This window comes from Ursus arctos, unplaced genomic scaffold, assembly GCF_023065955.2.
Source record: "Ursus arctos isolate Adak ecotype North America unplaced genomic scaffold, UrsArc2.0 scaffold_26, whole genome shotgun sequence".
Taxonomy (NCBI): domain Eukaryota; kingdom Metazoa; phylum Chordata; class Mammalia; order Carnivora; family Ursidae; genus Ursus; species Ursus arctos.
In genome coordinates, this window is record NW_026622941.1 from 34,339,897 (window position 1) to 34,354,724 (window position 14,828).

The following is a 14,828-nucleotide window of genomic DNA, read 5'->3' on the forward strand; positions in this document are numbered from 1 at the left end:
GGGAGAGGAAGATAACTCTAGTTTATTTTTTGGGATAGGAGGAAGGTTGGGGTTAGAAAGGAAATGTAATAGCTTGTAATAAGTTGCTCCAAGTTGAATTGAGTAATGAATCTGTATACTTACATTTAATGGCATATAATAAAATAAATGTCCTGCCCTCAGTGACTCCCTAGCTTGGGCTTTCCTCCACAGTCCTAATTGAGCAGGGCCACTGGAGAAGACAAACAGGAAAGGGCCACAGAGCTAGGTTTGAAGTCTGAGAAGATAATCTCCTGAAACACTGGCTGAGAACCGTAGAAGGTTACTTGTGGTAGAAGTTTTCTGGAATTTTTCCATTCTCAGGTACTCTGAGCTCATTTTGTCATAGACCTTCATGACTTGACAGATAACATATTGACTAGTTCCTGTAGGTTAATAAAGAACAGCATGAAATCTGGGCATATCAACTTCTTGTTAACTGTGTTTGAGGCTAAGAATACCTAACACATAGTAAGCACTCAAGAAAGATGTAATTAAATTTATAAATTAAAATAAGTGAATGAATAACTATCCACGGAGTACTTAGTGTGGCTACAGTAAATGGCAATATGGTTATAACGTGTTTACTTATTCAGCTAGTGTTAGTGCTGAAAAAACTAGCTTGCATATAGTACAATTTGAGTTTTTATTTTTTAGTATTTGGTTGAAATCTGTCCCTCCCCCCCCCCCTTTTTTTAAATGTAAGCCTTATAGATCTGAGTCTGATTAGCTCAGAGTCTTTCCAACTTTGTTTATCTGATGGTAGTGTTTATTCATTTGATAAAGGTATGGTCCTACTATGTTCCAAGCAGTGGTCTGATTCTGTCTCTCAAGGAGCTTTTGGCCTACCAGAAAATAAAAACAGAAACCATCAGTTAAAATATAGTGCTATTATGTATGTGTGAAATACAGTGATGTAATGCTATAATGACAATTGGAACAGGGTCCTCTGGCAACAAAGAGAGGCAGATTAGTGTCATTTTTAAGAGCCTAAACTTGGATTTTGAAGTCTGTATTTAAGTTTTCTCATCTGCATGTGGCTCTCACTAGCTGTGTGATGTTTGGCAAATTACTGTATCTCTCAGAGCCTCAAGTTCCTCACTTGTTAAGTGAAGCTAATAGTAAGATTCATCTCAAAAGGTGTTGTGAGGACTTAAAGAGATGCATTTACAATGAAATCAGTTAGAATAAAATGGAACTGTGTAGCATCATGTTATGTCCTACTTTTGTCTCTCACCAAGTTCATTTTCCTTCCCTCCCTTCATACAAGCCACACTTCCTCCGAGGCCTGGAGTACACCAAGCTTTCTCTACCTCAGGACCTTAGCACATGCTGGTTCCTTGTCTGCAATCCTCTAACATCCCAGTTTACATCTTGAAAATTTGGCCCAAGTATCTTTTTTTCTCATCCCAAAGTGTAAATAAATCACTTTGCGGCCTTCTCTCCTAACTGCCTATTATTTTCTTCCACAGAACTTGTCATAATTTGTAATTATACATTCTGTTGTATCTATATAGTATTTATCTTCCTCATTAGACAGTAGCTCAAGGAGGGTAGGGATCCTGTATCTTTTGGGTTCATCATCATGAACTCAGTTTAGGACGAATCTTGGCACACAGGACCTACTTTAAATATTTGGTATTTAATGAATAAACAAATGGATGGAAACATGACTTTGCATGTAAAGCATTATCACTATGTTTTTGCTCTTAGTGTCTTTTAAATGCCAAATTTCTATCATTTCAAAGAGCAGGTATCAGATTTAAATTGTGAGAGAAGTCAGAAAAGTTTTCTTAGAAGAGATGACACTGAAGATGAATTTTGAGGTCAAATTTTATATCCCCCTTTACAGAACACATGCTTTCAGGCTATATCAGTAAGTTTTATGGAAATCCTGAAGAACTTCAGAGGAAAAAAAAATGACTAGTCACTTCACGTTTGAAATTATTTAACATGGTTTCTTCTGAAGTGTTCAAAGCATTGCCTCACATCATCTTTTTGAGGTAGATAGTAAGGAAGATGATTATTTCTGTTTCAGAAGTGGAGAATTATATAACAAAAATCAAAAGTTAAGTCAGGCTATGTGATAAAACTTCTGGAAGAGATGAAGGACTAGAAGGCAGAGGGCAACAGAGCAAACTTGAAAGCCTACAGGTCAAGGAGACTATTACTGAATTCCCAGCAAATTACACATTTGGCAGCCATAGGCTACGTGCTGGAGCTGATCTGCCCGAAAAGGGTGTGCGGGAAAAGGGAGTGTCCCAGTTCAAGCAGTCTGGACCCCCCAAGTGAAACTCATTAGAGCCTCATTAGGAATCAGAATGTCTCTGTCTTGGTGGGCCTTACCTTGGCCCTCATTCTGTGGACTGAAATGACCTCCTGTAGGTCAAAATAAGACTCCAATAAAATCTGAAGTATTGCAAGGTGCTCATAGTCTTAGGAACATTTTCCAGAAAATGTTGAAGATTTCAGATCTGAATGTCTATTTATGAAGTTTTGTAAGAGACTGTCATTCTAGCACACACTCTGATATTTCAACTCGGCCAGTCTAAGCTCACTTACAGAACTTAACCAAAGATGCTGAAGTACTGAACATCTGTTTTCCCTAAAATGAATGGAAGGCAGAAGGATTAGATCTTCTTTTTGTGAAACTCATCAAAGTTTACAACAGAAAGAGAAGAGTTTTAAGTTCTGTTTAATTAATTAATTTATTTTTATTCTCCCTTGGTCTCTGGCCCCTAAAGTAACATCTCTCAGAAAAGATGACAACGGAGACCATCAACCCTGACTTTTCCGTTTCCTCTGTCTCAGCTTTGGCAGGCATGACCCAGCCCATCTGAATCACTGGACTCCGTGTCATTCTTGAAATAAATACAGTTGCTTTCTCTGCCTGACATGGCAATCTCGGAGACGAGGCTATGACTGCTCTGAGTCAACATTTAATCAGTGTTCATGATAGGCCAGACTCTAAACTAAGCCATAGAATGCAAAGACAATAAAACAAGATCACTTCCTATGAGGAACTCTAATGTACTGAGTAGGGAGAAATGCCAACAATTTGTTGCAGTGTGGTAAGTACTCTTTGCTAGGCATACCTTCTATGGAAGCCCAGGAGAGAGAGTGAGGCCATTAAACCATTCATTCATGGAACATCTACTCAAGGCAAGGTCTTGCCATGTAACTGGGGTGGAGAAACACTGAATAAGAAGTTGCTTTTCTTCCAGGAACACTACATGCTCCTATGAGAGGCAAACACATAGATAAATAGCTCAAATAATATATAAGAAAATCTGTCATGGGTTATTTAAAATAACTGAAAAAGTGCTCTGTGTTTGAGAGGACATCTATTTGAAGTTTTATTGCAGACTAGAAATTCTAAAGGCCTCCCATACCTGACAATTCTCATTAAAGTATTTTAATATATATATTTAACATGCATCGTTGTGCTAGAAACAAAGTAAAGGAAAATGTAAGAGACTGAAAAATAAAGCAAAAGTACAAAATCATAAAGGTAAGCCAGTGGTGAAAATCAGCTATTCCTCTAAAATCATCTACTGTTTCCTCATGACTTAGAGCATTCATTTTGTTGATAAATGCAGGTTGTGAAGAAAGGCCAAGACTGTACCAGAGGGGATATCAGACTAGAGATTAAAAAAAACCTCAGATGTCCAAAGTTATGGTCAGTGAGATGGTGAACTAGAAAAATTCCTCCCATGACTTTGACTCTGGGTGGGAGGGAAAAATTCTCCCTTAAGCCAGCCATTACAGAGGTTTGGAGCCCAAATTCATACTTTTGTGTTTGAGATACCTTATAAGCTGAGAATTTATTATAAAGTGACCCTATGTTGGTAGTGTCCCAAGATGCTTGGAAGAAGCAAATATAAATCCTCTCTGGAGGAATGTACCTTTTAAATCCGGACTTCAAAAATTCCCGTAGAAGAAGTTTATGGAACATATGTTTATGATAACAAAATTGTAAAATTCAAGGAAAGAAGCAACCAAGAACATAAGTAGTCAAAACAAAAAACAAAATAAAGCATAAAACAACCAAACAACTTAAAAATAAAGACAGCAGCCTCAGACCCACAAAGACATTAGATACTGTAATGGTTGAATTAGTATATTTAATTTGATTAGAGAAATAAAAATATATTTGAAGTATAGAACAAGAGATTTAAAAATTGAATAGGTACTCAGATTGTTTCCCAGAGTCCATAGTCTCTCGTGGTTCATTCCCCCTTCCGTTTACCACCCCTTCCTTCTTCCCTTCCTTCTCCTACTGATCTTCCTGCTATTTCTTATGCTCCATAAATGAATGAAACCATATGATAATTGTCTTTCTCCGCTTGACTTATTTCACTTAGCATAATCTCCTCCAAACTGAGGGCTTCAGAGGGGAGGGGGGGTGGGGGACTGGGATAGGCTGGTGATGGGTATTAAGGAAGGCACATATTGCATGGAGCACTGGGTGTCATATGCAAACAATGAATCATGGAACACTACATCAAAAACTAAGGATATACTGTATGATGACTAACATAACATAATAAAAAATTATTAAAAAATAAAAATAAAAATGAATAGGCAAATTTGAAAAGATTCAAATAGAAATTGTAGAAATAAAAAATACAACAATTAAAATGAAAAGCATGATGAATAGGTTAAATAAAACAATAAGCAAAGCTGAAGAGAGAATTAATAAATAGGAAGATATTTGAGGAAATTCAGAATGTAACAAGAAGAGTTAAGATATTATAAAAGACTGATCAAGAAACATGAAAGATGCAGTGAGACCATGTAACAAATGTCTAACCGGGCTGCCAGAAGAAAAGTGGAGATAATGTAGAGAGGCACTGTTTGAAATAATAAGGTCTGAGAATTATCTAGAAATGATAAAAGAACTATGAATCTTTAGAAGCAGGGAGTCCACAAACTTCCAAGCAAGTTGAAAAAAAAAAATCCACATCAAGACATTTTGTAATTAACTTTCTTTATATCAAAAACACACCAAAACCAAAACAAAAAACCTTAGAAATAGAAAAAAAAAACAGGATTTCTATGGAAGAAATAGACTGGCATCTAACTTCTCAATAACAACAGTATAAACTAAAAGAACAAAGTGAACTATCTTCAGAATGTCAACCTAGTATTGTGTACTTAGCAAAATTATCTTGCAAGCTTAAGAATTACATAATAGTTTTTTTTAGGCAGACAACAGTGAAGGATTTTTTTTATATTAATGGTACACCCTAGTTTTGCAAGAAAAACAAATGAACAAGAACTGTTTGTATAAACAATAATAATATTGTTTAATTTTGTGGGTATAATAGTGATATAACTAAAATATTATGATAATTAGACTTCCTTTAATTAAATACAGATGTTAAAATTTCTAGGTTAATGGTTAAAATAATAAAGGAAGAATTTATAATTCCAAACTAGTTGTGGACAGAAACAAGAAAGAGAAAAAAATTTCACAAAAATATGCAAGAAAGATTAAAGGAAAAAGCATAGAAAAAGCAGAAAATTTAGAAAGTACAAAATAAGAAAGTAGAAATGAATTGAAATATATCCATGATCATAACAAATGCATGTGGGCTAATTTTTTTGTTGTTGTCAAAAGATGAAATTGCCAGACTGAGGAAGAAACAAAATTCTGCTATATATTAAATTGAAGAGGCACATCTAAAACAAAATAATTCAGAAAATTTGAAAGTGAAAAGATGGAAGAACAGACATATAAATTTGCTGAAACTAATCATCAAGGAAATGAAAATAATGATACCATTAATCCAGCCTCCAGGTAGCAAAAATTTTAAAAAATCCATGTTTGGCAAGAATGTGGAGCTATAAGAACATTTATATACTGCTGGTGGAAGTATAAATTGGTGCCATCATTCTGGAAAGTGCTGGAAAGAAACTCACATGTGTCACAGTATACATATATATAAGAATGTTCATAGCACTGTTTGTAATGCTCAAACTAGACAAAAATCCAAATGTCCATCATCAGAACAAGGGATAAATGTGGTATAGTCATAGAATGGAATACTATGCAGCAATAAAAAGGAAAGAAACACAGCCACACAAGATAGCAGATGTTACAATATTGAACGAGTATTGAAAGAAGGAATGCACAAAAGAATACACAGATAGTGGCACCATTTATGCAAAGCACAAAAAATAGGTAAAATAAACCAGAGGGTGAACAGTGAACTAGCCATAGAGCAAACCTCAACAAATCATTGGATTCATATCAACTCTTACGTAATCATACTTCAATTAAGCTAGAAATCAATAATAAGGATATATATATTTTTTTATTTTAAAAATTTTTCTATTTGTCAGAGAGAGCACAAGCAGGGGGAGCAGCAGGCAGAAGGAGAAGCAGGCTCCCCACTGAGCAAGGAGCCCCATGCAGGACTTGATCCCTAGGCCCTGGGATCATGACCTGAGCCGAAGGCAGATGTTTAACTGACTGAGCCACCCAGGCATCCCATAAGAATATGTTTTTAAAACTCCCATACATTTGACAGTTTTCAAAGAGGTGGGATTTATATTTGAAAAGGTGCGTAAGAACATCAATAGGAGAGTATAGTAGCTATATGTCAATGATAGTTGACATTATGGAGTAATGATTGCTTGGTGTCAGGCGCAGCTCTAATGCTTTATCTATATTATCTCATTTATTCTTCCAACAATCTTATGAATTAAGTCTTTTTATAAACATTATTTTACCATTAAGAAAACCAAGTAACTTGCTTAAAGTCACACAATTCATATGCAGTGGAGATGGGATCCAAACCCAGGCCATCTGACTACAGAGATTGTCCTTAACCACTCTACTATGCTGGCCAAGAACAGTAAAGATGGAGAAACAAGGGAGATGTGAGACATGTTTGGGGAACGCATGTACAGGTGCAGATGGACTGTGGGGAATGTTGGAGATAAAGATGAGAAAGTATCTGGTAGTGGAAATGGAGCAAAATTTGATAAATTGGATTAGTTGTGTGTACTAGAGAAACTCTGAAGATTATGGATTATGAAATGGCACAACAAAATCTGTATTTTAGGAAGATCTGTGCTTTGTCATGGAGGAGAAACATTTGAAGGGTGAGGTAGAATGACCTTTTAGCAGAAACGAGAAAGGACCTGTGCCAGAGAAGTTTGGATGGAAGAGAAGTACAAGAGGAAGATATATTTCTGAGGGTGAATTAACATTTGATACATGATTTGATGGGAAGGGTGATTCCAAATTTCCAAACCTTTGCAACTGGGAAGATTATGATGCCATGAACCAAGACAAGGAATGAGAATGGACGAATAAATATATAGGGGAAGATTGAGCCCCGAGTTGGACATGTTGACTTTAAGGTATCTGTGAGATGAAAATCGAGGTGTTTTGCTGATGCTGGAATCGTGGGCTGACTCAGAAGCTAACTCAGCAGAAAAGGAAGGGCTAGAGATGGAGGTTTGGGCATTATCCTCTGTGGTGATGAAGCCTCATGGGCAGCTACCAAGAGAAATCGCTTTGGGGCAACAAGACCTAACCTCAGATGGCAAAGGTTGCAGGAGAGAAGGGAGGGAGATGTGCAGACATCTATGTCTGCTAATCTTTTAAGAAGTTGGGTAGTGGAGAGAAAGTGAAGGAGAAGATGGTAAAGTAGAGGAAGATGGAGTCAAACTGTTAATAATTGCTGACGTTTATCGAGGTTTTATTAAAAGCTTCACATAGATTATAAAAGTTAACCCTTGCAACTCTGGAATGGGTGTTTTGTTACTGATGTTGCATGGATGGGAGAACCGAAGCACAGGACACGAAGACCTCACAGCTAAGTGGTGGAGTCAGGATTTATACATAGGCCGTCTAACTATTTTTTAAACATGATACCAAGACACGGCTGGATGCTGGGCAGGAGGTATGAGTTCAGCATGCTTGTAGCATAAGCAGAGTTGAACTAGGTGAGGGTTGTGAAGACAGAGGGCAGGCGGAGTAGAAAATAGGAAGTGCTGGGATTAATCAGGACATGAGGCGGGGCCGGAGCTGATGTGTTCCCCTGGCACAAGGGAAAAGGCAGTGGGGTGGAGGCACTTCAAAGTGTGGGTGTCAGGAAACCCCGAGGTTCATTCCAGGTGATGTGATCCTGTATTTGGTTGTAAAGATCCTCCGTTGAGGTACCAGGAGCTGAGGGTGGCTTTGTGGCCCTGCATGGGGGCTCTGGTCTGAAACAGCTGGGGCCACAGTGCTGAAACAGTGGCAGTGGAGTGGAGTAGCCCATTCCTCAGGGCCCAGTTCGGATGTCAGCCCATAAATATCACAATTATCAAAGTATATATCACAATTATCAAAGTGACTTAAAAAAATCCCTTAAGTCTCTCATAAAGTACAGTATATACAGTTTTGTGTATACTGTCCCATCTCTCAAGTCTGACAGAACCAGATTTTCCTCTAGCAGTGAAACAGATGGCTCTTTCTTGGGTTGAGCACCAGAATGATGCGTTGGCTTGCACTGGACCCCTTGGATGAAAAAATCCATGCAGGGGGAGCCTTCACTGTGCAGGGAGTCTTACAAGTAGAGCCTGTGCAGACAGGCGAGGGTGTGCGTCCCGGCACAGCCTGTTCGCTGGGTGATGGTGGGCAACTTTACCAGTCTTCAGTCTCAGTTTTGTTTTCTGTATGGGGGCTGCCATTGACTAGATGCTCGAGTATTGGTAGAAAATAAGAAAACAAGAAAACATGAAACCAAACAGCAAAACTGGTTGGTGTGGGCAAATAAAGACAGATGGACGAAGGACCCAGCCATGGTGGGAGAGCCTGAAACAGGGATCCATCTGGCCTTTGCCAGGGGTCCTCACGAGATGCAACGTACAGTGAGAAGATTAAGGATGTGTGTTAATGCTGTATGGGGCATACTGTAAGGTCAAGAGCAAAGGCACATAGGGTGCTGGTAGGGAAAGTGGTGGAAATTGATGCATTAGGAGACTACATTGGGTGGTCAGTGACGGGTGAGGGTGGGAGGAGCTAACACTGGGCGAGTAAGGAACAATCAAGCAACTGAGAGCCACACTGTGTTTTAAGAGGAAGATCAGTCAGGATGAGGGAAGAGAAGAAGTAAAGTTTGTGATGGGATGGTATGGGGAGGAAGGACTTTTCTTCTACTCTTAGGTTTTGTGCCTGGCGCCTACAAATTAAGCTGGCGAAAGACAGCTTAACAGAAAAGAAAAAAAGCAAACAAAGAGAGTGTTAGACCTGGAGGTTTATATACCATTTAACAAAGAGCAATAAATTATGGAGATGTGACAAGACAAAGGAAACAGGGGCTTGGATTAGGGCCAGTACATTGTGCAAAGGTGAGGAGGAAATATATAGGGGAAACTAATGGATGAGAAGGGTTATTTTAGTAAGGTTTGTTTGCACAGATTCATCTTGGTGTGGACCCCTTCTCCGGTAAGAAGAATGTTCTCTTCTTTCTGGTACAGGGAGAGCACCTTTCTCCCTAGAAATTTATGCCCTGCTTTTGCTTTTAGGTAGAAATAGCCCTTCCTGCATCTACTATTTCTCACTTGCCTGCAGCTCAAGAAAATATGCCAAAGTGGCATGTTTTGGGGTGGTACGTTTTGACCCTCTTCCATGCAGTTCAGAGACAGCATCTGGAGATCGTCCTTCCCGATTTGGAGCTTCTCTTTCCACAGCGATGCCTTTCATGGACCGAGGGTGGTCAGAGCCAACCAAACACTTCCTTTCTGAACTCAGATTTGAATAGCATGTCGCAGCACATTTCTGTGAGCAGTCATGAAGGACTTGTTATTTTTAAGGACGATAGCCCTGTGTGTTGTGAAGATCATTCCGTCTGTCACTGAAAGCATGGGGGCTGGAACCATGCTAGGTTCAAATGCTGGCTCTTCCACTCATCAGCTGTGTGGCCTTAGCCAATGGGACTAACTTCCCTGTTTCTGGTTTTCCCATCTATAGAAGGGGAGTAAAAGGGGTTGTTGAGAGGTTTAAATGAGTAATACTCCTGGAACTGTGATGAGCCCTTAGGAAATGCTAAATGAACTGTTATTATTATGCAAATGGAAGCGAATTTTTTAGCTGTGTGGACGTTGAGCTTTTCCTGGGCTGGTTCTAGTTTCATTGTCTAGCTTGCTCTGAATCAATGCCACCTACTTTGGAGTTCCCTGGCTAGAATAAGAGCCATCTGTGGTCATGGAGCACAGTGCTGCCTGTCAAGGGAATGACCCCAGTGCGGATGAAGTGTTGAGCCTGTGACCGTAACTTCGGAGCACAGTACCAGTGCGAAGGAGCAAGGTCACTATCCACAGGCATCTTCCCTTAGCCAGCACAGCGACAGATCTATTCCCCCACTTTTCCCCCTCTAGGGACATTTTTATCCTTTTACAGGAAACCTCTATCCTCAGCTCCTGGATTACCCTTACAGAGAGACCTGCATAATCACATCTATTGTTTGTTTTTCTGCCATAATTTTACCTTTTTCTTTCTTTTTTTTAAAATCTGTGTAGTTTGTAACCTAATGACTGTTTCTGTAACATCCATCACTCTGACAGAGATAATAACACCCAAGTAGAACAAGGAATGAATAATTTAACAGGAAAAATTAGAATCCTGGTATAAGCTTCTTCAAAGAGATTTTCTGAATTAAAGGTGAGGTAATCTGTTTGGTGGAGAATAAATTAACCCTTTCTTTTGTGTTCAGAGCTCCTTGGAGGATTGTTTATAGCTGATTTGAATAAAGCTGAGACATTAGGTACTCTCTATGTATCTAAAAGCATCTGAGCATGATACTCTTATTATATAAAAAGTCCTTTGGACAGTTATTGGAACAACCTGTCTAGCCTAAATGTCTAACCTAGGTCCCTACCTGGCTGTTCACAAGTATTTGCTAATGGAAAATAGCACAAGAGAAGCCATTAAAAGATGCTGGTATTGCCAGGCTCCAAAGGGGCTAAGGAAAATGTGGGGGCTCAATGAAATGCACGTTTAAACAAAGAGGAAACATGATTTATAGTTTAATAAACCATTGTAATTTTTGATGCAGACTTTCTTCTTGGGGGCACTTGGGTGGCTCAGTCGATTAAGCATCTACCTTTAGCTTGGGTCATGATTTTGGGGTCCTGGGATTGAGCCCCGCATTGGGCTCCCTACTTGGCAGGGAGCTTGCTTCTCCCTCTCCTGCCTCTCCCCCGCTTGTGCTCTCTCTCTCAAATAGATAAATAAAATCTTTAAAAAAAAAAAAAAGAATTTCTTCTTGAATTAGAAATCTGGAGGGCAGCAGCCAGGTAATGGTAGTAAAGAGTTTAAGGGGAAAAAAAAAATGTTTTTGGTTTTAGTATCTCTTTTACATCATGCCTCAAAATAAGGAATGGGTGTTTAGGTCTGCAGCTGGGAGGTCAAAAGGCCAATGGAGAAGAGGCTCTTTTTTATTGTAAACATATAATTAATCATGACTCAAAAATGGAATCAGGAGAAAATCTACACCTGGAGATGGAAATTAAAAAGAAAAAAGGTTTTAATGTATTTATTTGTATAAATATGCATACATACATGCATATACATACACACGATATAAATACACACTCATGCTCACTGTCTAGTTCCTGAAAATCCCAACCTCAAATGTAGAAATAATACCAATTAGACACTTGGGAAGAAAAGCCAGCAGTCATGCTTTTACCTTGGGCTCAGTTTATCTAGAATTTGTGCTTCCACAGGAGTCTTAGCCAGATTTTAATACAAAAGCCTTTCCTTACCTCTACCTTCCCTAAATCTGATATATTTTCAAGAGCAAATATTAAATTAAATGCCATGTCAGTTCTTGTGTGATGGAGCCTCAGAACTTGAAAGAGGGCAAGGAGCCACAAAGAGACATCAAACTAGCAGGAAGCAAATGGTTCTTCTTCACGGCTTTGAAGTTTTTTTGTTTTTAAAATTCGATCTGTCTTCTATCTATCATCTATCTATCTATCTATCTATCTATCATCTTCTATTTATCTTTACCAAAGAACAATGAACAAATGCATGGGACTTTCATTTCTACATATTTTGTACTTTTTCTTTTTTTTCTTCCAAATTAGACTTACAGAATTTACAGCCCAGAATACTGACTCTAGTCAATGCGGTCGTGGGTTAGTTCTCCCTCACAATTACTGGCTACTCCAGAGGGCTGGGGTCAGAGGCTTGATTAAATAAATTACAGCTTCGGGTCCCCTCCAATAAACCATGTCAAGCTTTAGGCAACCCAAAACAATGCTCCCTGTTTTAACCCATAATGGGCAGTTGAGTTTAGTAAATGCCCTAATCACTGCAGCATAAATATTTATGGGAGAATTTTTCCAATTAAGGTAGAGACTTGTTTAGATGCTATCAGTTTGGAGAGGGCTTTTCCAACAAGAAAATTACTGTTAAAAGACATCAGGAAATGGTTAAACTCCAGAAGGCTAAAAGGTCAGAGAGTCTGCAATGTGCAAAGCTCGTGTTCCTATTACTGCTGTCTATATACATTAAACCCTCTCCTACCCCTTTACAAGGGGGATTAAAAAAATAGCCCTTTGTACCTGGGAAAAAATGTTGGTTCCTTCATATAAAAAATATTTATGTTGAGAAATAAAAATGCGAGCAATGAGTCAACCAGATTTGGTGTTCTCCCAGCTTTCACAACAGGCTGTACATAGGTCTTGCTTGTTTGCTGGTCTGGAGTATGGAGGGTGGCGCCAATACTCGTATTGAGCAAATTTCGTAGTAGGTGCTATCAGCGTGGACTCCAAGGATTCCTGTTGTACACACCCTAGAAAGAGATGTAAACATGCAATTTGTAAGTTGCATTACCAAGAAAGAGCTGTATAAAACCTGAAATGTGGAGTACAGGCAGAAAAACTCCCAGAGGAGAGGAATATGTGATCTCAGTGGGAATTCATTAATCTACCAAACAGTGTACATGCATGTCTGCCATATGGTATTTTACTCTAAAGGCAAACATAAAAAAGAAAAAGAGAAAGTGGGAAAAAACAATCCTCATAGCATGTGAACACAAAGTACTTTTGCCTGAAAATAAACTTACTAAGTTTATGGCACAAGAAACACAGGAGAGTATCCTGGATGGTACCATTAGAGCTGAGAAGGTTTTAGAAGCTTTGCCATCTGATTTTGATTGTCCCTGGAAAATGGAATAAAGTATTAAAGATTAAGGTTATTTAGCAACAATTTCAGCAGTTAGCTATGACGTAAAACACAGCATAAGCCACATAAGTTGGGGAAGATTGGTCTTCCATATGAGGATAACTTGTGTCCATTTAAGCCATAAGTATGAGCAATTCTTTCCAGTCACAGCTGTGGCGAAACCAGAAGGCAGTGAGACACCTGAAAAAATATGAGACCATAAAGGGAAGCATTTGCCACTTCATAATTAAATCGGAGGAGAATCTACTTTAGGCCCCTACCCAACCCCCACCTCTGCCCCATCCTCAGCGTGAACATGTTAAGCATCCAGAAAAAAATGCCTCTAAGCTCAACCGCAGGGATGACTTCAGCTTTTGCCCTTATTGTCCTTTTCCTCCTGGGACCTCAGATGAACCAAACTGGTGCTCAAAACAGCGTAGGCAGCAGAGCTCGAGGGGTCCGTGGAGCACCCCCTCAACCAAGAAAGTGCATACCTGCAGATGTACAGAGCATGGCTTTGAGGGAGAGCCACACTGAAAGAGTGACACTTTGACTCAGGTTCTGCATGGGAAGTCTCTGGAGCCTGGCAGAATGCAGCGGACGGCTGTCTTTAACAACTTGGCCCACAGGGGTTGGCTTAGGGCAAGGAAATTGAAGTAAAAAATGTCTAATACTTGTTGTTACTGCTCTTCTTATGCCATCCTTTTAAAAATGATATATGTTCTTAGATTTTGCCTCTTATTTTCTATCTTCAACTTAATGATATTAGTTGCTTTAGAAATGAATTTCTTTCCAGTGGGAAGCTGAAGCACCCATCTGTGGGTAGAACTCCTCTTAAATTTGAGATTCCAACCGTTAGATACCGTGGTGGGAATGAAGCCAGTTACACAAATCTAAGCAGATTCTTAGTTTATTCAGACTCGTATCCTATTATGTAAAACTATGTTGGTAGGTAGAGAACTTGTTTCTACTCTAAAGAGACCATGTCCTGGGGCACCTGAGTGGCGCAGTCGTTAAGCGTCTGCCTTTGGCTCAGGGCGTGATCCCGGCGTTCTGGGATGGAGCCCCACATCAGGCTCCTCTGCTGGGAGCCTGCTTCTTCCTCTCCCACTCCCCTGCTTGTGTTCCCTCTCTCGCTGGCTGTTTCTCTCTCTCTGTCAAATAAATAAAATCTTTATATAAAAAAAAGAGAGAGACCATGTCTTATTTTATTTTATTATTATTTTTTTTAGAGAGGGAGAGGGTGGGAAGGGGAAGAAGGAGAGAGAGAGAATCTTAAGTGGGCTCCACACCAGTCATGAAGCCTGACACAGGGCTCTATCTCATGACCCTGAGATCATAACCTGAGCCGAAATCAAGAATTGGATGCTTAACCAACTGAGCCACCCCGGTGCCCCAAGACCATGTTTTAGAATGTGGAGGATAGGAGTCAGCTCAGATCTTTGTTACTACTTTTTTTCTTTGAAATGTTGATTGGCCTAGATTTGGGGGAGGACACGCTTTTTATGCTGTGTTTGCTCATGAACTTGTGGCAGGAAAATGACTGCCTTCAGGAGGCTCTCCTTCTAGATTAGATTGCTAATACACGTGGAGGTTTGGGATTTGGGCAGATTTGATTTGGTTTTCTGATTTCCCA